Here is a 27745-nt window from a genome sequence, read left to right on the forward strand (position 1 = left end):
TTGGGGCATCCCGGTGGATTTCCGCGCAAGGCAGCCCAGACATGCATCATTCATCAGAAACAAGGCAGTTCCTGGCTTGCATGCCAGTTTTACAGTTTTCTTAGTTAATTTGTTAATTAAATTAGGAATTTGTATATTATTCGGACTGTAATATTTGGACTGTAATATTCTTTTATTCGGGACTGTATATTTATTCGGACCCTCTGCGCGAGGGCATAATTGTAATAAGTGTGCGTGAGTGTGATGTATGTCTTCCAACCCCACGTCTTTCTTCCCTTTTATTTACCTGCTTATGATGGTTAGATTAGGGCATATTTCAATTAGCATACAGTATGACAGCATGTTTGCATCATTCACCTATTTTGCATGCACCGGGCTCGGCGCATCATACTAACTGCATTGTATTTTCAATTTCCAAGTTAAATACATGTTAGCTGTAGCATTCCATATGCCATGTTTAGAATAGCCGAGCCTGCTATAGTTGCATCTTTGCATGTGTTGCATTAGGCATTTCTGTATACCTAGGATCATGCATGATTTCTAATACAGTTTTTGTTTTGGCTTGGAGTACTCGGTAAGCTTTATGCTTTAGCATCCTTGCATGCGTGTGAGTGCTGCCATGAATAGCATGCTTACCATGAGGCTATATGCTTATGTGATATAACTGCCTAAATGCCTATGGTTGAAGGTTGGGTTACTTAAATTGGAATAAATCATCAAATGATTCAAGCCTACTTGCGGGTAGCAAACCATTTTCAAAAAGCGAACATGAAATGTTTTGTTCCAATTCAGGCGATCCAGTCTATACTTGTATCCTGTGCGCATCACATAGTAACCTAGGCTAATAACCGGAATAAGAACTCACAATGTTTTCAAAAATAGATATCATGGTTAGTAGAGGCCGATCTTTGATCGGGCGAGCGGGGGTGCTCACGAAGTGACCTCCCCTAATCGTACCCAAGTTCCTGAGCCGAGGCAACTTTGGTGATGACGGACACGTGGCCTTTTGGCACCGAGTCAGGGTTTCCTAAATTTCCCAAAATAAAATATTTAGGTGGCGACTCTGTATCTGGCAAAGCAGTCCATGTTTGGCACTTCTTTCAAAAATCTGTTTTCTCAAAACGATTTGCTGGATTTGGACTCTTTGGTTCAGACTTAGAACCGTGACTACAAATCGAGTCCGAGCTGTAGCGAGGTCCCCCGCGGGCTTGTTACAGTTTCTGGCGACTCTGCTGGGGATTTAGAGAACTTGACTCGAACTCATGATATCTGTTTTTGACTACACTTGTGTGTTTCTTTGCATTGCATTTGCATTGGTGCGCCTAGGACACCGTGTTTGCCATCTGCTATTCCTGAACGGTTTGCCGGAGGCTTGTCTTGTCAAGGCATGACCATAAGGCTGACCGGTTGTGGGCTCTGCCAGTATGGGAACACAAACCCCGATTTTATCGGGTGTAGACACCCCATTTTTGACCGACCTTAAGACTCAGACATCACCGATTGAGCACTCGGTGATGTTGCATATCGTGCTCGTTCAGAAGTCTCAGAGTCGCGGCCGTGAGCCCTGCCTCCGGATTTCCAAACCCTCTTCTGTGCCTTGTCTCGATTTGCGAACCAGGCTCGGTTTTCTCTGTTTCTTTTCCTGAGGGGAGGGAGAGGTCCTGTAGACCATCTCTCAGTGGCCGTGGGCTACATTTGGTGGCCGTAGGCCATTTTGCCCATTTCGGAGCCCGGTTTCCGGTTTTTTTTCGGGACCGTTGGCCGTGTGCCTCGGTTCGGGACCGCTTAACCATCTCCGTTTGCTCTAAATTTTGGCATACATCTTATTTGCTCCCTTTTGAGGGACACTGGGGTCTGAGAAACCCACTTCGTGGCCGAACGCCACTTTTGGTGCTTAGCAGCCCATTTTCGGGACCCCGAACTGCGTGTTTTGGCCCCCGAGCATTCGCTTTGCATTGGTTTTCGTTCATTTTTGGCAGGTGCCTCTGTTTCATCACCAAGAAGGTCACTGGAAGATGGGAGGCCAGCAATTATCTTGGCAACCAGTTATATTCCATTTTCGCTCTCCGGTACCCGTTTTTCTCGCTTCCGAGCCAATGTTGAACACCTTGGGGCCACTTTCTTGAACTTTCAACCACATATTTGTAATGTACAGACATGGGAGGACCCTAAAATCATATGGCCGGCCACTAATGTTTCCTGACCCTTTTGAACCCCTCCTTCCGAGCTAATGTTGAACACCTTGGGGCCACTTTCTTGAACTTTCAACCACATATTTGTAATGTACACACATGGGAGGATCCTAATATCATATGGCCGGCCACTATTTCCATTTGACCCTTTTGACCCCTCTTGAAAATGGCTTGTTCTCTCTCCTGTTTTAGAGTTTTCAAATTCGAACCACAGGGTTGTGATGAGGAGACCTGGAAGGCCACTTTTTGTCATGGCCGACCACTAATTAAACTTGGCCTTTTTGACCCTTGGCCGGCCGGCTAGGGGAGGTGGCCGGCCAGCCACCTGCAGCAAAAGTAATGGGCCGGCCATGTTCCTCTCTCCTTCCACTTTACAGCTGTGTAGTTGTTTCCCCCAGAAAATATCTATATCCGGGGGATATTTTGTGGGGGCACAAGAGGCTTCATTTTGGCTCCACTTTGGCTGGACTCTTCTCTCTCTCTCTCTTGGATATTGCTGGCCTCCTAACTCAAGAAAAGGGGTTACAAGAGTTGCTTGGAGGAGATACATGCATAGTACCCCATTTCCTTCAAGTTTTGGGCTCCATTTCTTCATCATCTTCAAGCTCTACCATCACCCCTCCATTCCAGCAGCAAGGGGAAGAATTCCAGCAGCTTAGAGTCACCAAATCTAGTCCAAGAAGCAACAAAAGTGTTGGTCTTCAAAGGTAAGTCCAATTGCCCTCCTTTCTAGCTCATTTTTGTACCATCTCTAAGCCATACATGCTTGCTGATTTGAGCTCCGACGAAAACTGAAAGTGGCCTTATTTTAAGCTCATTTTCTTGTTTTATTAAGGGCTCAACCCTGTTTGAGGCCCCCATATTGCACTTGCTTCAATATCCCTCTTTTGGTCCCCATTCTTGCATGCTTTGGCAGCCCATTATGCTTCCATTTTTGGACGATTTACAGGCCTAGATATGGCCTTATTGTGACCTTCTTAACATGTTTTATTAAGGGTCTTTGCTTGTTTGATGAATATTTTGCACACTTTGTGTTATAGCCTCTTTTGAGCCTCATTTTGCATTGCATTTCTAGCATGTTTGTATACTGTTTTGGGGTTTTTACAGTTCTGTAAATAGTCATATTTTTGGTCCCTCTTCAATGTTGTAGAAGGGAATTTTTCAGTTTGGGCATTGCATATACCACTTGCCTCTTTGGCCACCTTTTGGCCCTTTTTCTTGCATAAGAGCTTAGCCATATCTATGTTTGTTTTTAGGGTTTTTACAGTTCTGTAAAGTGGCTTATTTTTGGCCCCTCTTCAATGTTGTTGAAGGGCCCTAACCTATTTGGAGTTAGCAGCTGTGAGTTGCTTCATAACCTCATGTTTAGGGCCATTTTTGCATGCCATTGTTGCCCTATCTTTGCTTGCTGTTTGGCCATGATTTGTACTGGTAAAATGCTTATTTTGAGTCTGCCTTGCTTCTTTCTTTTCATCTCGTGTACCAATTGTGCATGCTTTGTATAGCTGTAGTTCATTCTATGTGCCTAATTTTGCATTTCGAGAGAAATTCCATGCATCGGGTGTGTTTTCGCCTCATTTCGGGGCTGTTTTCCCCCACATTTCATTGCTGAAAATCCATTAACATGTTTGCATATCATTTTCCATGCATTTGCATTGCATATACTATTGCCTCGGTTTGCGTGCCCGTGTGCACGCATTTCGAGGCACTTCATTTTCATCTATCGGCCTCTTATGTGAGTGTGGCTGAGGCTCTCTCATGTTAGTATAAGTCCGTGTTTGCATATCATTTTCCATGCATTTGTATTGCATATACTATTGCCTCGATTTGCGTGCCCGTGTGCACGCATTTCGAGGCACTTCATTTTCATCTATCGACTTCTTATGTGAGTGTGGATGAGGCCCTCTCATGTTAGTATAAGTCCATGTTGCATTCTATATGCCATTTCCATGCCATTGCATTGCATATACCATTGCCTCGGTTTGCGTGCCCGTGTGCACGCATTTCGAGGCACTTCATTTTCATCTACCGGCATCCTATGTGAGTGTGGCTGAGGCTGTCTCATATTAGTGTAAGGCCATATCATATTTTCATGTCATTTGCATTGCGTATGCCATTGCCTCGGTTTGCGTGCCCGTGTGCACGCATTTCGAGGCACTTCATTTTCATTCACCGGCCTCCTATGTGAGTGCGGCTGAGGCTCTCTCATGTTGGTATAAGCCCATATCATATTTTCATGTCATTTGCATTGCGTATGTCATTTTCTCGATTTGCGTGCCCGTGTGCACGCATTTCGAGGCATGTCATTCCATAGCATTGTGTATGTTAGGATTGTATCTTAGTTGCATTTCATGCATGTCATGCATATTGCATCGTGTTCGGAATAGGAGTTAGCCCGGGCACGGGAAACGAGGTGCATTTCGTACTCCAAGTGACGGAATGTGTCTCAATTCCCAGTCACCGACACTCCGGATTACCTATGATGGAGTTAGGTTCTTGTTGTGTTTACATGTGCATTCATTCCATATTAAGTAATGCAAATTGACTCCTCGGCCATCATGCCTCGGTATGCGTGATTGGTGGCACGAGGATCGAGGCATGCATATATTTGTGAAAATACATTGCTATGCCCCTTTCCTGCTCTCTGTTGCAGCAAAATGAAGAATCAGCAAATTTTCGGAGTTTGGCGCGCTTTCCAAGAAAAATCACAAAACAGAGGCTAATTGGGGCATCCCAGTGGATTTCCGCGCAAGGCAGCCCAGACATGCATCATTCATCAGGAGCAAGGCAGTCCCTGGCTTGCATGCCAGTTTATTTATTTTCTTAGTTAATTTGTTAATTAATTAGGAATTTGTACATATTCGGACTGTAATATTTGGACTGTACTATTCTTTCATTTGGGACTGTATTATTTATTCGGACCCTCTGCGCGAGGGCACAACTGTAATAAGTGTGCGTGTGTGTGTTGTATGTCTTCCAACCCCACGTCTTTCTCCCTTTTATTTACCCGCTTATGATGGTTAAATTAGGGCATGTTTCAATTAGCATACAGTATGATAGCATGTTTGCATTTCATTCATCCGTATTGCATGCACCGGGCTCGGCGCATCATACTAACTGCATCTGTATTTCAATTCCGAGTTGAATACATGTTAGTTGTAGCATTCCATATGCCATGTTTAGAATAGCCGAGCCTGCTATAGTTTGCATTCTTGCGTGTGTTGCATTAGGCATTTCTGTATACTTAGGATCATGCATGATTTCTAATGTAACTTCTATTTTGGCTTGGAGTACTCGGTAAGTCTTTATGCTTTAGCATCCTTGCATGCGTGTGAGTGACTGCCATGATAGCATGCTTACCATGAGGCTAATTGCTTATGTGATATAACTGCCCGAATGCCTGTGGGTGAAGGTTGGGTTGTTTGGATTGGAATAAATCATCAACTGTTAGTTTTAAGCCCACTAGATAGTGGCAAAACCATCTTTTCTAAGCCCACCCGAGGGTGGCAAAATCTGCATTTTTAGCCTACTTGCGAGTAGCAAACCACCTTTCAAACAAGCAAACATGAGATGTTTTGTTCCAATCCAGGCGACCTGGTCTATACTTGTATGTTGTGCGCATCACATAGTAACCTAGGCTAATAACCGGAATAAGAACATACAATGTTTTCAAAAATAGATATCACGGTTAGTAGAGGCCGATCTTCGATCGGGCGAGCGGGGGTGCTCACGAAGTGACCTTCCCCAATCGTACCCAAGTTCCCGAGCCGAGGCAACTTTGGTGATGACGGACACGTGGCCTTTGGCACCGAGTCAGGGTTTCCTAAATTTCCTAAAAACAAAATATTTAGGTGGCGACTTTGTATCTGGCAAAGCAGTCCATGTTTGGCACTTCTTTCAAAAATCTGTTTTCTCAAAACGATTTGCCGGATTTGGACTCTTTGGTTCAGACTTAGAACCGTGACGACAAGTCAAGTCCGAGCTGTAGCGAGGTCCCCTGCGGGCTTGTTACACCGGGGCACCCTCTTTGACCATTCGACCTAGTGCATATTCGGATCCATAGTGACCATTCCAAACTAGGACAGGTTGCTTACCCGTTTATAGGTTGTTTGAAACCGCTGCGTGCGTAGTGAAACCCTAGCTCCTGACAAAATAGGACAGGGAAACCCTACCCCAACATAGGGGTGTTTTGGCTCTCACTTATCTGTTACGTGCTTTAGAGTGCGTCTCTACAGGAATGCATGTATCAGTATATGAGTTTGGGCATCAGGCTTGCGGGCATCAGTTCAATATTGTCAACATCAGGCCTGCGGGCATCAGTTCAGTATATGAGTTTGGGCATCAGGCCTGCGGGCATCAGTTCAGTATTATGGGTATCAGGCTTGCGGGCATCAGCCAGTATTTGAGAATTAGTTATTTGCGGATATCAGATTCTGTTTTGGGGGACAGTGTTACAGGGATAATAATCAGTGTTTTGAGGACAGTGTGTATTCAGCTTATTAACTGTGTGTTGTTATGACCAGCTGTGTGTCATGCATTTATTTTAAGCTGTTATGCTGTCCGTTTATCTGTTTATTTATTTCCTTTTTGCTTTATTTATCTTTTGCTAGGTCAGTTCTAGCACAATTGCTTCCAACCCAGCAGGCATTCCCCAAGCACTTTGGACACTCCCCAAGCACTTTGGACACGAGGTCATCGACTCAATCGATCTGAGGATCTAATCGACGGACAGCCAGTGTTCCATTCTGTACCCCTCATTACCAAAAGAAAGCCGAAAAGGCACAGTGTGTCAGAACAGAGGTTATCAGAGCAGTGGGTTACTTCATCAGAGGACTATAGAACTGAGGTCTCAATTACTGCTGTAGAAATAGACATACCAGTTAGACAGATGGATCAACAAAATACATCAGGGATGGAGGCTCTAATGCGCCAGATGCAGGAGAGCATGAGACAGATGCATGATGATGCAGCCCGACAAACGGAGTTCTCCAAACAGCAGGCCGCGATCATGGCCCAACAGGCCGAACTAATCACCAGACTGCAACAACAGAATGCGGCATCTGCTTCACACCAAATTCCTCCTCCGGCAGGGGCTCCATTACCTGAGCATGCACCTACTGTTCAGAACACCCCACCAAATGCCCAGAATACCCTGCCGAATATCCAAAACTTACAAGAGGACACGAATCTTCCAACGGGGCCAGCTCCGCCCCCGCTTCCACCACAACTGTCCAAGGTCCACACACCCAATCACCCGGACTCTCCTTTCGAGTTCGAGGTTGATCATACAGCTCTGAAATTGAGCAAACTGGAGAAGCTCTTCAAAAAATCCCAAGGGGTCAAGGCTATCCCGGATATCGAGGATGGATATACCGACGTGGCCGTAACATTGCCCGATAGGTTCAAAATGCCTCAAATTGACCGCTTTGACGGGTCCGAGGACCCCATGGTCCATCTCCGCCTGTTCTCAGACATCTTGCGGCCAATGGGCCTAACGCGACCACAGAAGCTTTCATTATTCGGCCGAACCCTGTCGGGTGTGGCCGCCCACTGGTACGCAAAGTTAGAAGATGAAGTCAAGAAGAATTGGGATGAAATGGCTGAGGCCTTTGTCGCGCAATATTCGTACAACACTCAGATCGAGATTACGACTCGTGATCTTGAAACGACAAGGCAAGAGCCCAAGGAAACTTTCTCGGACTTTGTAATCCGATGGAGGGCGAAGGCGTCAATGATGACTCTAAGGCCCACGGATAAGGACCAAATCCGGATGATTGTGCGCAATCTCCACCCAAAGTTGATGCAGAGAATGATTGTAATCCCCTTTCCTACTTTCTCAGATTTACACGAGATGGGGGTGCAAATCGAAGATGCAATGAAACAAGGTCTGTTTGACCACGACAGGGAACAACCGAGGAGGACTTTCAACCGTAACAACAATGCGGGCCCGAGTGGCGCTGCAAATACAAGAGCCTCGGAAGTCAGTATGGTCACCACCACTCCCCTTCCCCTTCCCCCTCCCCCTCCAAGGCCCATGGCCGCCACACCCTTCTCCGGCGCGTCCGGAAGCAACACACAAACCAACAGATTCCAACCGCGAGGCCAAAGAACCTTTACACCCTTATACATGCCCCTGACCAAAGTTCTGGGAATATTGATTAGGAAAAAGCATTTGAAACCCCTGGAGCCCAAGCCACTACCGAGTCCACTCCCTCCCTCTTATGACCCAGCAAAATACTGTGCGTATCACCAACAACACGGTCACGACACCGACCGTTGTTACAGATTGCGTCATGAGATCCAGGATCTTATTGACAAGCAGGTGATCGCGCCTCCCGACAGACCCAATGTCACGACCAATCCTCTTCCAACACATAACCAAGCTCCTCCTCCCAATAGAATCAACTTTATCCAAACTGGGGTCACATCTTACAATCCTAGTATCTATATCACCCCATCCCACTTACCCAAGCCGGAGGTGTTCCTCCCCGACTGCACTAACTCTTTGTGCATGGTGGGCATCTCCATAACCCAACCAGAGCCAACGGTGGTGACCACCGAAGATGGGACAGGACAGAATTCAGGAGAGAATCAGATTGTTGCATCTGGGGATGAACAGAGTTTTGCTGGGACAGCCTACAATCCGAGCTAGTACATCTCATCAACAAGCCAGAATGGGCTGGGTATAGAACTGCCAGAGACAAGAGAACTGTGTGTAATCCAGGGAGATGCCATCAGGAACCAGGGGATGCATCAATCAACTGGTTCGACTATGAAGAAACGGCAGAGGCCACTGGGTGGCTCGAGGATCAACCAGATGGAGTGGGGGAAGCCCAACCAGAACAGAGCCCGGCAGGGGTAGGGGCAGAGGTATCAGCTGTGGCCGGAATGGCCGAAAGTCAAGTTGTATCGCCGGAGAGAGCCGGTGCTAAGAATTTTGCTCGAGACATGGGCATTACGGATACAGGAATTGTTGAACAACCAGCTGTACTGACGCAGCTGGAACAAGAAAAGTTTGAGGAGGCTGAGAGAATTAGGAAAGCTAAAAGCCCTGAGGGGACTGAAAGTGCTGTGTGCACGAAGATAGAGAATGCTGCTAGCATGTGGACAGGGAGTACTACGAGTGCAACAAAATCGGAGCCAGACAGGTGTCTATTGGCTGCCGACGGAATGTGGTGGGAAGACGATGACTTATGTCTTGCCCACACGGATGAAGACTGGGGAAATAATCAACCGGATGACACTTGGTACCTCGATGAGGTTGACCATATGACGAGAAGTGGGCGGTACTTCAAACGCCCACACCTGGACCAACCCGAGGCATCTGGGAAGGATAGAGAAGTGGAGAAACAGAAGGAGAAGCAGATTGAAGTGGAAGCTGTGCTGAAACAGTTAAAAAAGATACAAGCAGACATCTCCATCTGGGGACTGCTAATGGCATCATGAGTACATAGGGAAGCTGTCCTATCTGCTATGGACAAGTCCAAACTCTCCATAGACACCACGCCTGAACAGCTGGTTGGGCTGGTTTTTCCGGGAGGAGGTTCCCCGGCATTAACCTTTTCGGAAAAGGAACTACCGCCTGAGGGCACAAATCATAACAAACCTCTCTATATTTCTGTGGAATGTAGAGATAAGTGGATACCGGTGGTACTTGTTGATACCGGGTCTGCGATCAATGTCTGCCCGACCAGAACGGCATATGCAATCGGGTTGAAGCCCGTGGACTTCGTCCCAACTACTCAAGTGATCAGAGCATACGACAATACCAGCAGAGAAGTGATGGGGACTGTTAAAATTCAAACCAAGGTTGGTCCAGGACAACACAACATTAAATTTCATATCTTGGACGTTCTCGCAACCTTTAACCTACTTTTAGGGCGACCGTGGTTGCACCAGGTCAAGGAAGTCTCTTCCACTCTACATCAGATGCTAAAGTACCCTCACGGGAAAGGGGTAGCGATCGTTTTTGGGAATTCATCAATCCATCCGCCGCCGGAAGTGTCCACACCTGTCTTGGAGATCGAGCACGGCACGGAGGATGTGTTTTTATCGGGGTTCACTTTGGCCGAGGCTCGAGTGGTGCAGAATGTCATGGCTGTGAATGAGGGTATGTACGTCAGTGCTCAATCTGTCTACCTCATGAACAAGCTACAACATATCCCCGGAATGGGATTAGGAAGAAGCGGCCGGAAGGGCGTCGCGATATCGGCCGAAGTGCCACACAACCCTCACACCTTTGGATTGGGTTATCTGCCCACCAAAGAGGACTGGGTGAGGAAAGGGAAAGAAATGGCCGGAAGGGCCAGAGCAAAGAAGGCTAGGAAGCCATTTGAGTTAATGCATAGGCCCATCTGGGGTACCCTAAATGGACGCTTCGTCCGGGAGGGGGAAGACTTTCCATTCTGCGGCTTCCCAGAACCATGGCTGAACGCAGAGAGGAAGCGCGTGGTTTCGAAATCTTCTTCGACTTACAATTATCTGGGGATGACGTTGCCGAAGCGCAGACAGACCCACCAACTGAGGTTGAGTAGTGTAGAGCAGTGGATCCTGAGAGCACAGAGCCTGAAATGGGGGTAGCACTGGCGTGTCTACTTTCAGATCCTCCGATCGGCCAAGAGTGCTTGGGGGATAATTCTTCGGTTTCTATGATTGGAGATGAAATAGCTGCGGGTTTTCGAGCGCCGATCTTGGATGCATCTATCGCACCTTCTCTCATCTGGCAATATGAAGAAAGCTTTTTATCTAGCAGCTCCGGGTCAGGTAGTGAGCCAGAATCTGATTCCACCGAATCTTGTGCGTCGAAATCAGGTTCCAGCTCGACTGAGTCTGAGTCCGGTATTCCTGGGGGTGATAACCCGGATGCCACAGTCCTGTCTAGGTCGTCATTTTCATTTTCTTTTTCTTTTGAGTCTGTTGTAACAGAGGAATCTGACGGCTTGGAAATATTTAATGAGAATGACGTGGATGTGGTTTCTGAGTATTTTTCTGTGCCTTTGATTTATTGCTTAAATCAGGATTTTCAAAATTTTGATGAAAACAACGAGGGAGAAATTCCCCCAGTTTTGCAACGGTTAATTGATCAAGAGCAGGAAAGATTTGTTAAACCCTTAATGGATGAAATCACTACTGTGAATGTTGGTACTGAGAAGGACCCGTGGCTGGTCCAGATCGGGTCCACGTTGTCTTCGGAGGAATGCGAGCGCTTAGTCGCTTTATTAAAAGATTTCAAAGATGTTTTCGTGTGGTCCTACGAAGACATGCCTGGAATCGATCCTGAGATTGTACAGCACCGGATCCCTCTTGATCCCGAGGCCCGCCCTGTCAAACAGAAACTCAGAAGGATCCGCCCAGACTGGGCTCTCAAAATTAAGGAAGAAGTCACCAAGAAAATTGTCGTAGGGTTCTTGCTGGTATCTGAATACCCAACTTGGTTGGCCAACATTGTTCCGGTGCCAAAGAAGGATGGCAGAATTCGGGTCTGTGTAGACTTCAGAGATTTGAACAGGGCCAGTCCGAAGGACGACTTTCCCTTGCCACACATTGATGAATTGGTGGATTTCACGGCAGGACACGCCTTGCTTTCGTTTATGGATGGTTTCTCAGGCTATAATCAGATAGTAATGGCACCCGAAGACCGGGAGAAGACTGCATTCACTACCCCGTGGGGTACATATTGTTATAGAGTGATGCCATTCGGGTTGAAAAACGCTGGAGCTACTTATCAACGGGCAGCAACTACAATATTGCATGATATGATCCATAAAGAGGTCGAGGTGTATGTGGACGACATGATTGTCAAGTCCAAAGAAAGAGAAGGCCACTACACCGCCTTACAAAAATTCTTTCAAAGGATCAGAGAGTTTCGGCTGCGATTGAATCCCCAGAAGTGCACGTTTGGTGTTACAGCAGGGAAGATGCTAGGGTTTCTGATTACGCAAAGGGGCATCGAGGTCGACCCTTCCAAAATCAAGGCCATCCTAGAAATGCCACCACCAAGGACTGAAAAGGAGGTGCGAGGCTTTCTAGGTAAAGTGCAATTCATAAGACGGTTTATCTCTAAATTAACCTTGACTTGTGAACCACTTTTTGGTCTCCTGAAGAAAGGAAAGAAATTCCAATGGGACGGCCGATGTCAAACAGCTTTTGAACAGATCAAAGAATATCTACAGAACCCGCCCGTGTTGTCACCACCAGAGCCGGGGAGACCGTTGATATTGTACCTTTCGGTAACTGAGACTACCATGGGCTGCATGCTCGCGCAGGAATCAGAAGACAAAGTGGAAAGGGCCATCTACTATCTGAGCAAAAAGATGCTGGATTACGAGACCCGCTATACACCGCTGGAGAAGGCTTGTTTGGCCTTGGTATGGGCTACCAGGAAGCTGCGGCACTACCTGTTAGCTCACTCTGTAATGTTGGTTTCACGATTGGATCCCATCAAATATCTTTTCGAGAAACCAGCACTTACGGGTAGGCTAGCTCGTTGGCTGCTGTTGCTCTCCGAATTTGATTTGAAGTATGTAACGCGCAAGTCAGTAAAAGGAAGAGCGGTAGCAGAGTTCCTTGCCGACCACCCGGTTGAGGGGGATGAAGCGGTTGAGTACCTATTCCCAGATGAAGCCATTCTGTACGTCGAAGATGAAAGTTGGACGATGTACTTTGACGGAGCGTCAAACCAGTATGGGTATGGGATAGGGGTGTTGCTGATAGCGCCTGACGATTCCCGTATCCCTTTAGCATTCAAGCTCCGGTTCAAAGTCTTGAACAATGAAGCAGAGTATGAGGCTTGTATTGCTGGCCTGGAAGCAGCCCTAGAACTAGGGGCAAGACGGTTGGACGTCATTGGGGACTCAAACCTAGTTGTATCTCAAGCAAAAGGAGATTGGAAAGTCAAGGAGGAAAGGATGATAATTTACCACCAAACCTTGGATTTGTTAATTCCTCGATTTGAGAAGCTAAATTTCACCCACTTCGTAAGAGAGAACAACAGGTTTGCAGATTCACTAGCAACTCTATCTTCTATGATAGACATCCCGTCCGGAGTCCGGATGCGTCCAGTCATTATTGATCAAAAGTTTACGCCAGCATACGAGTCGATTTCCGCCATAGATGAGGCTCAAGACGGCAACCCCTGGTATTACGACATCTGGAACTTCTTGGAAAAGGAGACATATCCACTAGGGGCAAATGCCAAGGATAAGAGGGCCATCAGAAGAATGGCTGCTCAGTTTATCATCTGCGGGGGTAAGCTGTACAAAATGGGTCATCTGGGAATGCATAAGCTCTGCATAGAAGCTGAAGAGTCGAAGCGCCTGATGGAGGCCATCCATGGAGGGGAGTGCAGTGCACACATGAATGGAGTAATGCTGGCCAGAAAGATCCTTAGACGGGGCTACTACTGGTCAACCATGGAGGAGGATTGTATTAGTTTTGTTCGGCGATGCCACAAGTGTCAAATTCATGCAAACCGCATGAACATCCCGCCGTCAAAGCTGTACAATATGACTTCGCCATGGCCTTTTTCAGTTTGGGGAATTGATGTGATCGGAGCTGTTACCCCGAAGGGGTCAAACGGGCATGAGTTTATCCTGGTAGCGATAGATTATTTCACAAAGTGGGTTGAGGCCCAATCATACGCGGTGTTGAAGGCGTCACACGTCGCAAAATTCATCAGAAACAACATCATCTGTCGCTACGGGGTGCCAAACGAGATAATTTCAGATAATGGTTCCCACTTCAAGAAGGAAGTGATAGACTTGTTGGAAAAATACAATGTGGCTTTTCATAAGTCATCTACATACCGGTCGCAAACCAACGGAGCGGTCGAGGCCGCCAACAAGAATATCAAGCATATACTGCAGAAGATGGTGGGAACCTACCGGGATTGGCCAGACAAGCTGCCATTTGCTCTGTGGGGCTACAGGACTTCAATCAGAACTTCTACTGGAGCGACTTCGTATTCATTGGTCAATGGAATGGAGGCTGTTCTACCCATCGAGATTGAGGTTCCGTCGTTACGAGTATTGGCTGAGTGCCAAATAGCCGAAGCAGATTGGCAGCAGAGCAGATTTGAAGAACTCATGCTCTTTGATGAAAGAAGACTGAAAGCACTGTATCACATCCAAGGCTATCAACGCAGAATTGCCCGGGCTTTCAACAAGAAGGTTAAGTCCAGGAATCTGAAAGAAGGAGATTTAGTGCTCAAAGACAACCGAGCTCCCATTCACGACCCAAGGGGCAAGTTCAAACCCAATTGGACTGGTCCTTACATCATCAAAGCTATCTGGTCAGGTGGAGCTGTGGTTCTGATGGATCTAGATGGCTTGGAGTTCTCACAACCGATCAATGTGGACAAGTTGAAGAAATATTTCCCTTGAGAGGCTCGCTAGGCCGAAAACCCGAAAGGGCGACCTAGGCAAAAGTCAGAGCACAAAAAAATTAGAAAATATAAAAACTGAGCTCGCAAGGTTGAAAACCTGCAAAGGGCGGCCTTGGCAAAAGTTAGAGCGCAAAAGGAGAGTGAAAATACTCGAGTGAACCTCGGCCTGAACTACGTAAGGCTTGATTCCCATCTTTGGGATACGTAGGCAGCTTCACATTGAAGTTCAGCCATAAACTTTTCCCCGATCAACTCTGTCCATTTTGATCATCTCAGTCATCTTTATTCATCAGCATTTATCGCGATCTCCGGTACAGTGCTGTTCAGACTAGGGGCAACTTTCCGTTGCCGCGACGGTGCAAAGTTACTCAGACTAGGGGCAACTTTCCGTTGCCATGCAGTGCCGCATTGTTCTTCAGACTAGGGGCAACTTTCCAGTTGCGGGGATCTGGGGTTGTGCATCTCAGTGACAGATCTTCGGCATGTCCAGTTCTGATCCACATCGAAAATAGTTTTGAAAAGTTTTAATAAAAGTCGACTTTGTTCAAATTAATCTTTTTACGACTAAGACCATTTTTGGACCAAAGCGGAAATTTTTCAGTACCACAACCTTCAATTTCATTGATTTCAAAACAGAGTTCTCCTGCTCTTGGATTGCTTTTTTATTACATTCATAAAGAAAACTTGAAAATGCTAAATAAGCAATAAATTTAGGGCATAGTTGAGTCAAGTATCTCTGCGTCCCCTCCCAGAGCTGGACGAAGCATCTGATGCCAAGCTAGGCCCAACCTGTGCCTCCTCGTTGAGTCAATCCAAGCACTCATCGGACAAAGTGCAACTGAAAGTGGAAGCAGGGGCCAGGAGCTCTCTAGTCCTCCATGCTGTGGCATATCGGGCAAGCTGTGCACCCCGGACCGGGAAAGCGGCTGGGTACTCAATCCCCTCCGGTGGGTAGGTCTGATCATGACCGAACTGACGCAGGAACCAAAACCAAAAATAGAATACGCAGTGGGTTAGACCAATCAATTGGATCCCAATCAGCCGGGACATACTATAGCTCATTGCCGGGAGGTTGAGCCAAGGACAACGCCAAGCAATGCCGTCTGCGGACAAATTGCACATCCAATCAAACCACCACCGTTCGTCAAGAGCATTGACTAGGCGCTGCCGAAAGAAGTAGCCTCGAGCTGAATAGGCCGGGCAAGAGTCCACAACCTGCAACTTGTCCATTAACCATATTTGGGGGAGGGATGGAAAATGAGAGAATAAAGAACAGAGAGATGTACGATGAGAGAAAAGTAAGACAAGGGTTTTGTGAGAAAAACCGAGCCTGAGGGTCGAGTGATGTGAGCAAATATATATGTAAGGTTGGGTGGGAAACATTACCTGCAGCAGCAGTGGACTCCCAGCAAACCTAGTCACCTCCCAGCGATAGACAGAATCTAAACCCATCAGCGTCTCGGCCAAGGTCATAGCGATGCAGCTATTTCCCTCTCTCAAGCCTTGGGCAACTTCAATCAGGCGAATGCTAGCTCCGCCGAAGCCCGAGGAAAGCAGAAAGTGAGACAACAAACACAAGCAGAGGGCGTGCTGCCGGAAACCCTGCCAATAATGGTTGCTGCGGTCACCGGCGTCGGAAAAACGATGGACCAAGCCGAGGATGTCCAGTTCCCCACTGCAGATCAGAGATCGAGCATCATGCGCCGTGAGCCCACACATCTGCCCTAAAGCCTGGGCATGGCGAAAACGGAGCTGGGGCAAGATCACTTCAGAGCATTCAGACTCCATCAAAACCTGAAAATCTTCGAAAGTGGGACATACCTCTTGGCCGCCGAAGCTAAAAATGTGCGTCACTGGGTTCCAGAACCTTGCCGCGGCATGGAGAAAAGGGAAATGTAGCGGAGTATGGCTCAGCGTGAATAGTGCATTCAAACCGAAACCCCGGAAGTTTAGCTTTTCCGAGCCATCTAGAGAAGAGATCCGAGATGCGAGATTTTCCGCAAGAAACGCCTCCATCTTTGTGTAAAACTAAGATGAAATGAATGTTCCCGAAGTTGAGGCTTTTATAGAGGGAAAAACACTATTCACGGGGACACGTGTCAAAAACTAGGTGGCTGCAGGAATAAGTGGCCGGCCGGCCACCTTTTCTGGCTGGCCGGCCATTCTCTTTTTCCAAAACTGGCCGGCCGGCTCCCCCTCTCCATAAAATTGGCCGGCCGGCTCCTAAAGGTGGCCGGCAATGCTCCAAGTATCTCCTTGGCCCTGTTTTACTCTTCGAGGGAAAGTTTCAAGCATTTCCATGCAACGGGAGAGTCAAAGGCCTTCATTTCCCTCTGTTTCGGATGCGTTCCGGTGCCCAGATCGTCCGAAGTACACTCTGTTGTTGTTGTTTTGATTATCAAGTTGTTGTTTTTCTTATCGAGTTGTTTGTCGAGCGGACGTGTTTCGTGTTTTCGAGTCATTGCTCTCTGTTTAAACAATCTTTGTTTAAGTCTTGTTTATTTACGTTGTCAACACTGTTGTATTTTTGCTTATTGAGTTGTAAACTTCCTAAGGTTCTGTTATATCTTAGTAAGTTGAGTTGCTTAGTTTGTTGCATCGGTTCACTACCTGACTTGGTGATTACACAATGCACATTCCCATTCAATTTCATTTCTATGCGAAATAAAATGATGTGATACGATGCTAAAAGTTTAAAATACAGACACCTTTTCAAAAGCTGTTTCATTCCATCATGTTTTACAACGAACAAAGGTACAAGTTTTACAAAAAATAAAACTGCCTAACAATGTGCAAAGTGCTACAAACTACTAGCAAAAAGAAAAATAAAGCAGGAAACAACAGCATCAATGCCCTCGGGAGCGGGAATGAGAAGCACTCCTCATCCTCTTCTGCTGAACGGACTCTCCGCCACCATCACCATCGGCATCGTCATCCGAGTCGGAGCTGTCATCCTCTGGATCCCCCTCAGCCTCGTCTCCACTCCCGGAACCAAGGCCGGAGCCTCCCTCCTCAGCAGATGTCTCTGGCTGACGGTCGGTAGCCTCCTCCTCCTCCTCATCATCCTCCTCCTCCTCCTCCTCCTCCTTATCATCAGGCTCCGCCTCTATAACGTGAGCCCTGCGTCTGCGGACAGGCCCTCCTCGAGCTCCTCGGAAAGGCCTAGATGGCCCAGCTCCTCGGAAAGGCCGGGATGGCCCAGCCCCCTGAAAAGGCCCGGATGACCCAACTTCGTGAAATGGCCCAGATGGCCCAGCTCCCCAAGGAGGCCCAGGTTGCCTGGCCTGCGGCTGACCGGACCATGAAGGCATCTGAAAATTAAGAGTTCAATTCAAATACATCAGTCCAAATATATACATCAGATGCAGATGCAAGCAAAGACTACGTGAAGTGGGTGCATGTAAATACAGTGTACAAGTGGGGTGTGTGTCAGATGTGCTCTAGACAAGTAGTCTGTCGATGCAGTAGAAATCAGCATGTCATCAGAAGTATGATAAATGCCAGAAAACTGAAGGGTACCTGAATGCCCGCGATAGACAACTGTGCCTCCCTCCGCAGGACCATGCCCTCGAGTGTGGCCACCAGTCCAACCACCTCCTCCATGTACCCTCGCGGTGGCTGCAAATATGAGCTCATAATCATCAGTGAATGAAAGAATGTCTAAACGTTTGAATGATGAATGAAAAATAGTGGAGCATACCTGCGGTGAGTCAGGATCAATGGCATATCGATCACTGGGCATCGGAGGCTCTAGCGGGATCAGAGTCGGAGAGATAGCCCCATACTGCCACGCCATCAACTCAGTAGGCATATCTGGCCATCCAGGATGAGGATAAGTCGGCGGAATCGGAGGAACAGGTCTACCCCCACCTCTAGATGTACCAGCCCCGCTGGTGGAAGGGGCGTCTGCAGCCCGAGCCCGGGCCTGGCCCGAGGATGACATACCGGCAGACCTCATCATCGGGGTGCGAGCTCCCGTCAATGGAGGCATCAAATATGTGGGACGGTAAGTGGCGTGGTCCCCCTCCTCAAGATATAGTAAAGCATCACTACCCAGCATGGCGCCGACTACCTCGAGAAAGAGAGCCTGTCAGCAGTCCGCATACTGACTGGGGGTACTGCGGGAGGATCCTGAGAAAGATACCCCCATACCTGACGCAGAAAGCGTTCCCCCAGAAACCATGCCCTGTCAACCGGCCCTTCGAGCAGGACCCTATACTGGGAGATGCCCGATCCTCCGGGATACTGAAATCGGAGACCATCACCCAGGGGCGCCCAGGGCTGCCATGTGATCTGCGGATGATAAATGCATAAACCAATCAGAAATCGGGAATATACAGAGCAAATTAAAGATGAAAATGAAAGGAACTGAAAGTTCTGAAGTACCTCCGACTGTCGCATAGTGTCAAAATACTGTCACAAGTAAAGGAGAGACTCTCGGCGTCTCGGCCGGTGCGGGCCCTCGAATACCAATGAATATGGGGTCATGGGAGGCCCTGCCACCTCCAACTCTGGGCCTAATGTCGGGAAGTATACATATACCCATAACTGAGAAAAACAATGCAGAATATAAATACAAAATGCTGAGGGCAAAATACAGGCTGCAAAGCGCGCCGTGTGTGCAATGGACAAGTAATGAGGAGCAGAAATGTAAATCAAGGGGACAGAAAATACCTCCCAGGCTCTCCAGTAGCCGCCAAGTAAATCTCCCTGCCCGCGGGATGTCGCGCTCATATAGCAATAAAGGGTAGCCAGGCCGGCGCCACCCCAGTCATATCTACTGACCTGTGATAGGTCAACCAGAGCGCTCAGCAGATATAACCCGACTGTGTTCCCTCTATCGGCGAACAGGGTAGTCCCGAAGAGAAACATAAGGAAACCACGGGCGTACTGCTCCGTCTCCTCAGGAGTCTCGGGCACCATCTCCGCCCGCCGAAAGTGGGAAGAGAACCAAGTGTATCGGACTCTCCCAGAAACCCTGTCAACAGGCGGGCGAGCCCCCAATAGATACATCCAAGCGGCCTCCCATTTTTCATGTCCTCATCATAAGGAATGGACCAACCTCCTGTGTCCAGGCCGGTCAGCACAGCAAAGTCCAGAGGCGTCATGGTCATGTCTCCAGTGGCAGAGAAATGAAAGGAGTTGGTGGTGTCCCACCATCTCTCTACCAAGGCTGCCATCAGTGCCCTCCTGGCAGGACAACGTGATAATCCGGCGCAGAAGGTCCCGAATCCTGCCAAGTCCACTAAATCCCGGACGGCCTCCGGAAGCTCAACGTACCAGTCCCTCGCGGCGGTGGAGCCATATCCCCGTACACCGCGAGAACCAACCTGCGTTCAGAATGAATACATGTCTCAGTATAAAAATGAATGAGCTGTGTGCCAATAAAATGAATGGGTTATGTGCCAATAAAATGAATGGGCTGTGTGCCAATGGAATGCGTGAACTGTGTGTTCAAGGTGTGATGTATAAGCTGTCAGAAAATTTGAAGTTTGAGCTGCGTGTTCAACTTTCAATCAGTGTGGGCTGCGTGTTCACTATTCTAATCTGGGCTGTGTGTTCAGAAAATTTGAAGTTTGGGCTGTGTGTTCAACTTTCAATCAGTGTGGGCTGCGTGTTCACTATTCTAATCTGGGCTGTGTGTTCAGAAAATTTGAAGTTTGGGCTGCGTGTTCAACTTTCAATCAGTGTGGGCTGCGTGTTCACTATTCTAATCTGGGCTGTGTGTTCAGAAAATTTGAAGTTTGGGCTGCGTGTTCAACTTTCAATCAGTATGGGCTGCGTGTTCACTATTCTAATCTGGGCTGTGTGTTCAGAAAATTTGAAGTTTGGGCTGCGTGTTCAACTTTCAATCAGTGTGGGCTGCGTGTTCACTATTCTAATCTGGGCTGCGTGTTCAGAAAATTTGAAGTTTGGGCTGCGTGTTCAACTTTCAATCAGTGTGGGCTGCGTGCTCACTATTCTAATCTGGGCTGCGTGTTCAGAAAATTTGAAGTTTGGGCTGCGTCTTCAACTTTCAATCAGTGTGGGCTGCGTGTTCACTATTCTAATTTGGGCTGTGTGTTCAGAAAATTTGAAGTTTGGGCTGCGTGTTCAACTTTCAATCAGTGTGGGCTGCGTGTCCACTATTCTAATCTGGGCTGCGTGTTCAGAAAATTTGAAGTTTGGGCTGCGTGTTCACTATTCTAATTTGGGCTGCGTGTTCAAAAAATTTGAAATTTGGGTTGCGTGTTCAACTTTCAATCAGTGTGGGCTGCGTGTTCACTATTCTAATCTGGGCTGCGTGTTCAAAAAATTTGAAGTTTGGGCTACGTGTTCAACTTTCAATCAGTGTGGGCTGCATGTTCACTATTTTAATCTGGGCTGCGTGTTCAGAAAATTTAAAGTTTGGGCTGCGTGTTCAACTTTCAATCAGTGTGGGCTGCGTGTTCACTATTCTAATCTGGGCTGTGTGTTCAGAAAATTTAAAGTGTGGGCTATGTGTTCACTTCCGAATTCGGGCTGTGTGTTCGACAAATCAGTGTTTGAGCCGTGTGTTCACCTCTTAACTAATGTGTACTGTGCGTTCGCAATTAATTAATGAGCCGAGTGTTCAGAAATTCGAGTGTTTAAACTACATGTTCAAGATGCAAGCAAAGTACTATGTCATAAGCTAAACTGCGTGTTCAAGCATGGCAAAGGTGCGAAATGTACGAAAAATGCAGAAAATGAAGTAAATACCTCTCGGGCCTCATGAGAGAGGTGATGCTCTGGCTCTCGGAGAAGCAGATCCCCAGGTGCTCGCTCGTCAAAGTCAGTGAAATGACGGAAAATGGCACGAGGAATGACATGTGCCGGCGGAGCGTACCTCCCGGGAATAAAAGGCCGGACCCTCGGGGGTAGAGTCATGGGATCAAAATCGTCTCCGGCACCTGGAGGACCTCCGCCGTGGGGAGAATTACCCGCCATTTTCAGAAGATCTGCAAAAGGAGCAAAAATGAGCGAAAATGAGCCAAGATTGGAGAAAGTCAACAAAAGTCAACTCTCAGGAAATGAAAAAGTCAACAAAAGTCAACCCCCGAGAAAATCTTCCAAGTGTTGAGACAAACTCACCTCAAGTGGCAAAAATGAGAAAAGAAGCTCCGAAACCAAAATTTAATCAGTTCAAAGTGCTTAAAACTGACTATTTTCGCGAAAACAACTTGCGAGGGGCGTTAGAAAACGCGTATGGAACTCAGATCTGAAGAAGAAAATGGTGTAGGAGGCAAGAAGAGAGCACTTCTCGGCTGCATTTATAGGCTCAAGGTCTTGGGATGAAGGAGCATGAAGAAAGGAGGTGAAAAAGACCAAAATGCCCCGGATTTGGAAAAATGGCCGGCCGGCCACCTTTTCCAGCCGGCCAGCCAATTCCTTTTTGCAAAAGTGGCCGGTGGCATCCCCTTGGGAAGATAAACAGCCGGTGGTGTCCCCCACATGCCCACCTAGCTCTCTGCAAATTTTGAGGAAGATTGGAGTTCCCGGGACCTGAAAAAGTTCAAGAAAAGTGCACTTTCTGTCGCGAAATAATCCGCCGGGACTTTAGCTTCAAGTTCTGACATATGTCTCATCATCATTCATCAAAATCGAAGTGTATCCTTTTTGAATGTGTTGTAGCCATTCCGGGAAGCGGATCGGAGGCCGTGATCGAGTTGCCTTCGCCGAAACACGCGTTTCCATTGCTCGTTGTTTCGTAACAAACGGGCACGTTGACTTATGCTCGCTTTGCACTATCATGCACATAATTCGCATTTTCATGAGCATACTTGCATTGTTATGCACATTTCTTGATATTGGTATACCTCTATGCTTGAGCATGCGTTGTCACGCATGTTCCACGCTTGCATTGCGATGCATTCACTCACCGGCACTGCGTGTGTCAAACTTTCAGAATCACATTAAATATATGTTGGAAGCATATTGTACTTGTTGAATTTCTCTCTTTTGCAGGCACGATATTGTATGTACGGTTCATTTGAGGCTGGTGCGACCAGACGAATCGCGCAGGTATCGTATCTTCTCCGTGTGAGACGTGGCGAGGATTGAATAATTCTCTGCATTCTTAACGGCATAAAATGTAGTTGTTGCTTTGCATTCTTGCTTAAAACTGTTGCATCTATTTGCGAATACTTGCTTCATTACAGCTTGCTGCATTCGCATGATCATGAGTGATGTTCGGCTTCGCGTAGCGTATAAGTCCAACTTTCAAAACCGGCTTTGCGTAGCGTATAAGTCCAATCTTCAAAATTTTCTTGCATTGTTTTGCATCTTGCCCCCCCTGCCTGCAGGCATGCCTGCGGGCACGTCTCTGTTTACTTTGTACGTTTGTCTAAGTCTTCGGCCTTGTCAAAAATTGGTCGTCTCTGGGCTTTGACATTCACTCCCGTCACTTGTGACTTCCGAGTTCTGTCAAAGAGGGGCAACTGTAGACACCCCATTTTTGACCGACCTTAAGACTTAGACGTCACCGATTGAGCGCTTGGTGATATTACATAATGTGCTCGTTTAGAAGTTTCAAAGTCGCGGCCGTGAGCCCTGCCTCCAGACTTTCGAACCCTTTTTTGTGCTTTGCCTCGGTTTGCGAACCAGGCTCAGTTTTTGCTGTTTCTTTTCCTGAGGGGAGGGAGAGGTCCCGTAGACCATCTCTCAATGTCCGTAGGCTACATTTCGTGGCCGTAGGCCATTTTGCCCATTTCGGAGTCCGGTTTCTGGTTTTTCGGAATCGTTGGCCGTGTGCCTCGGTTCGGGACCGCCTAACCATCTCCGTTTGCCCCGGTCTTTGGCATACTTCCTTTCTACTCCCTTTTGAGGGACACTGGGGTCTGAGAAACCCACTTCGTGGCCAAATGCCACTTTCGGTGCTTAACAGCCCATTTTCGGGATCCCGAACTGCGCGTTTTGGCCCCCGAACATTCGTTTTGCAACGGTTTTCGTTCATTTTTGGCAGGTACCTCTGTTTTATCACCGGGAAGGTCACTGAAGGGTGGGAGGCCAGTAATTGTTGCAGCAACCAGTTATATATCCTCCGACGCCCTCCGACGCCCGTTTTTCACACTTCCAGGCTAATGTTGAACACCTTGGGGCCACTTTCTTGAACTTTGAACCACATATCTGTGATGTACACACTTGGGAGGATCCTAAAAGTTTGTGGCTGGCCAGTAATGTTGCTTGACCCATTTGAACCCCTCCTTCCGGGCTAATGTTGAACAGCCTAGGCCCTTTTTCTTGAATTTTGAACCACATATCTGTGATGTATACACATGGGAGGACCTTAAAAAGTGGTGGCCGGCCACTATTTCAACTTGACCCTTTTGACCCCTAGCCGGCCGGCTAGGGGAGGTGGCCGGCCGGCCACCTGGAGCTCCAAAAAGGGGCCGGCCATGTTCCTCTCAACATCCACTTTACAGCTGTATAGCTGTTTCCCCCAGAAAATATCCCAATCCGGGGGATATTTTGTGGGGGAAAACTTGCCTAATTTTCCCCCAACTTTGCCCCTCCTTTACTCCCTCTTTTTTTTCCTTATAACCAGCAGGTGATATCACATTTAGGGGTTAGAAAAAATTGCTTCAAGCCTTGATACACTTATCTCACTCCATCTCTCTCATTTTCCTTGAAAATTCCTAAGCTACACCTCATTTTCTTCATCACCACCAAGCTCTACAACCACCATTCCATTCCAACAGCAAGGGGAGGAATTCCAGCAGCTAAGAGGCAACAAATTTGGTCCAAGAAGCAACAAAAGTATTGATCTTCAAGGGTGAGTCCATTTTCCCTCTTTTCTAGTTCATTTTTGCACCATTCCTCTAGCCGTCATGCTTACTGTTTTCAGCTCCGACCAATACTGAAAAGGTCATTTTTTTGAGCTCATTTTCATGTCTCATTAAGGGCTCAACCCTGTTTGAGCCCTCCATCTTGCACTTGCTTCAATACCCTCTTTGTATGTCAATATTTTGCATGCTTTTTGTAACATACGTGTGATCTATTTTGGAGTTTCTCATGAACTGTAAGTAGGCTTATTTTGAGCCCCTCTTAAACATTGAAGAAGGGCTCATCTTTGTTTGGGACCTCTATGAACCACTTGTCTTTATATCCATCTTTGGTCCCCTATTCTTGTATGACATGGCAGCCTATCTTGGTTCCATTTTTGGTCATTTTACAGAGCTAGAAAAGTTCTTATTTTGGCCCATTATTCATGTTTCATTAAGGGCCTTTCATGGTTTGAGGCATATTTTATACACTTCATGTTATATCTCTCTTTTAATCCCCATTTTTGCATAATTTGTTAACCTATCTTGCTTCTGTTTTTGGACATTTTACAGAACTGGAAATAGTCTTATTTTGGCCCATTCTTCATATTTCATTAAGGGTCTTTGGCCGTTTGTGGAATATTTTGTAGACTTTGTGTTATAGCCACCTTTGAGCCTCATTTTGCATTGCATTTCTAGCATGTTTGTATACTTTTTTGGGGTTTTTACAGTTCTGTAAATGTGAATATTTTTGGTCCCTCTTCAATGTTGTAGAAGGGAATTTTTCAGTTTGGGCTGTGCATATACCACTTGCCTCTTTGGCCACCTTTTGGCCCTTTTTCTTGCACAAAAGCTTAGCCATAACTATGTTTGTTTTTAGGGTTTTTACAGTTCTGTAAAGTGGCTCTTTTTTGGCCCCTCTTCAATGTTGTTGAAGGGCCCTAACCTATTTGGAATTGGCAGCTATGAGTTGCTTCATAATCTCATGTTTAGGGCCATTTTTGCGTGCCATTGTTGCCCTATCCTTGCTTGCTGTTTGGCCATAATTTGTACTGGTAAAATGCTTATTTTGGGGCTACCTTGCTTCTGTCTTTTCATTCCATGTACCAATTATGCATGCTTCATATAACTATAGTTCATTCTATGTGCCTAATTTTGCATTTCGGGAGAGATTCCATGCATCGGGTGTACTTTCGCCTCGTTTCGGGGCTGTTTTCCCCTACTTTTCAGTGCTGAAATCCCATTAGCATGTTTGTATATCAATTTCCATGCCATTGCATTGCGTATGCCATTGTCTCGGTTTGCGTGCCCGTGTGCACGCATTTCGAGGCACTTCATTTTCATCCACCGGCTTCTTATGTGAGTGTGGCTGAGGCTCTCTCATGTTAGTATAAGTCCATGTTGCATTTTTCATGCCATTTCCATGCCATTGCATTGCGTATGCCATTGCCTCGGTTTGCGTGCCCGTGTGCACGCATTTCAAGGCACTTCATTTTCATCCGCCGGCTTCTTATGTGAGTGTGGCTGAGGCTCTCTCATGTTAGTATAAGTCCATGTTGCATTTTCCATGCCATTTTAGCCATATTGCATTGCGTATGCCATTGCCTCGGTTTTCGTGCCTGTGCGCACGCATTTCGAGACACTTCATTTTCATCCACCGGCCTCTTATGTGAGTGTGGCTGAGGCTCTCTCATGTTAGTGTAAGCCCATATCACATTTCCATGTCATTTACATTGCATATGCCATTGCCTCGGTTTGCGTGCCTGTGTGCACGCATTTCGAGGCATCTCATTTTTACAGCATAGTGCATACGAGGTTATATCTTAGATCGCATTCTGTCATTTTCTCGGTTTGCATGCCCGTGTGCACGCATTTCGAGGCATGTCATTCCATAGCATTGTGTATGTTAGGATTGTATCTTAGTTGCATTTCATGCATGTCATGCATATTGCATCGTGTTCGGAATAGGAGTTAGCCCGGGCACGGGAAACGAGGTGCATTTCGTACTCCGAGTGACGGAATGTGTCTCAATTCCAAGTCACCGACACTCCGGATCATCCATGATGGAGTTAGGTCTTGTTGTGTTTTCATGTGCATTCATCCTATATTGAATTGTGCAATTCGACTCCTCGGCCATCATGCCTCGATATGCGTGATTGGTGGCACGAGGATCGAGGCATGCATATATCTGTGAAAATACATTGCTATGCCCCTTTCCTGCTCTCTGTTGCAGCAAATCAAGAATCATCAACTTTTTGGAGTTTGGCGCGCATTTCAAGAATAACTGCTAAACAGAGGCTAATTGGGGCATCCCAGTGGATTTCCGCGCAAGGCAGCCCAGACATGCATCATTCATCAGAAGCAAGGCAGTTCCTGGCTTGCATGCCAGTTTTACAGTTTTCTTAGTTAATTTGTTAATTAAATTAGGAATTTGTATATTATTCGGACTGTAATATTTGGACTGTAATATTCTTTTATTCGGGACTGTATATTTATTCGGACCCTCTGCGCGAGGGCATAATTGTAATAAGTGTGCGTGAGTGTGATGTATGTCTTCCAACCCCACGTCTTTCTTCCCTTTTATTTACCTGCTTATGATGGTTAGATTAGGGCATATTTCAATTAGCATACAGTATGACAGCATGTTTGCATCATTCACCTGTTTTGTATGCACCGGGCTCGGCGCATCATACTAACTGCATTGTATTTTCAATTTCCAAGTTGAATACATGTTAGCTGTAGCATTCCATATGCCATGTTTAGAATAGCCGAGCCTGCTATAGTTGCATCTTTGCATGTGTTGCATTAGGCATTTCTGTATACCTAGGATCATGCATGATTTCTAATACAGTTTTTGTTTTGGCTTGGAGTACTCGGTAAGCTTTATGCTTTAGCATCCTTGCATGCGTGTGAGTGCTGCCATGAATAGCATTCTTACCATGAGGCTATATGCTTATGTGATATAATTGCCTAAATGCCTATGGGTGAAGGTTGGGTTACTTAAATTGGAATAAATCATCAAATGATTCAAGCCTACCTGCGGGTAGCAAACCATTTTCAAAAAGCGAACATGAAATGTTTTGTTCCAATTCAGGCGATCCATACTTGTATGCTATGCGCATCACATAGTAACCTAGGCTAATAACCGGAATAAGAACTCACAATGTTTTCAAAAATAGATATCATGGTTAGTAGAGGGCGATCTTTGATCGGGCGAGCGGGGGTGCTCACGAAGTGACCTTCCCTAATCGTACCCAAGTTCCCGACCCGAGGCAACTTTGGTGATGACGGACACGTGGCCTTTTGGCACTGAGTCAGGGTTTCCTAAATTTCCCAAAATAAAATATTTAGGTAGCGACTCTGTATCTGGCAAAGCAGTCCATGTTTGGCACTTCTTTCAAAAATCTGTT

At 46.8% G+C, this 27745-nt stretch overlaps 1 long non-coding RNA gene across 1 annotated transcript; it reads right to left on the bottom strand.

Moving 5' to 3' along the window:
• Positions 1–17718: 17718 nt before the first annotated feature.
• Positions 17719–18355, bottom strand: LOC145823462 (uncharacterized). The gene is made up of 3 exons (XR_014365747.1): positions 18275–18355; positions 18094–18192; positions 17719–17885 (listed from the first exon to the last, which is right to left on the bottom strand). It is a non-coding gene; the product is annotated as an uncharacterized LOC145823462 (long non-coding RNA).
• Between the last annotated feature and the right edge of the window lie 9390 nt (positions 18356–27745).

This window comes from Camellia sinensis, chromosome 4 (assembly GCF_055761805.1).
Source record: "Camellia sinensis isolate YWXY chromosome 4, ASM5576180v1, whole genome shotgun sequence".
Classification (NCBI taxonomy): Eukaryota; Viridiplantae; Streptophyta; class Magnoliopsida; order Ericales; family Theaceae; genus Camellia; species Camellia sinensis.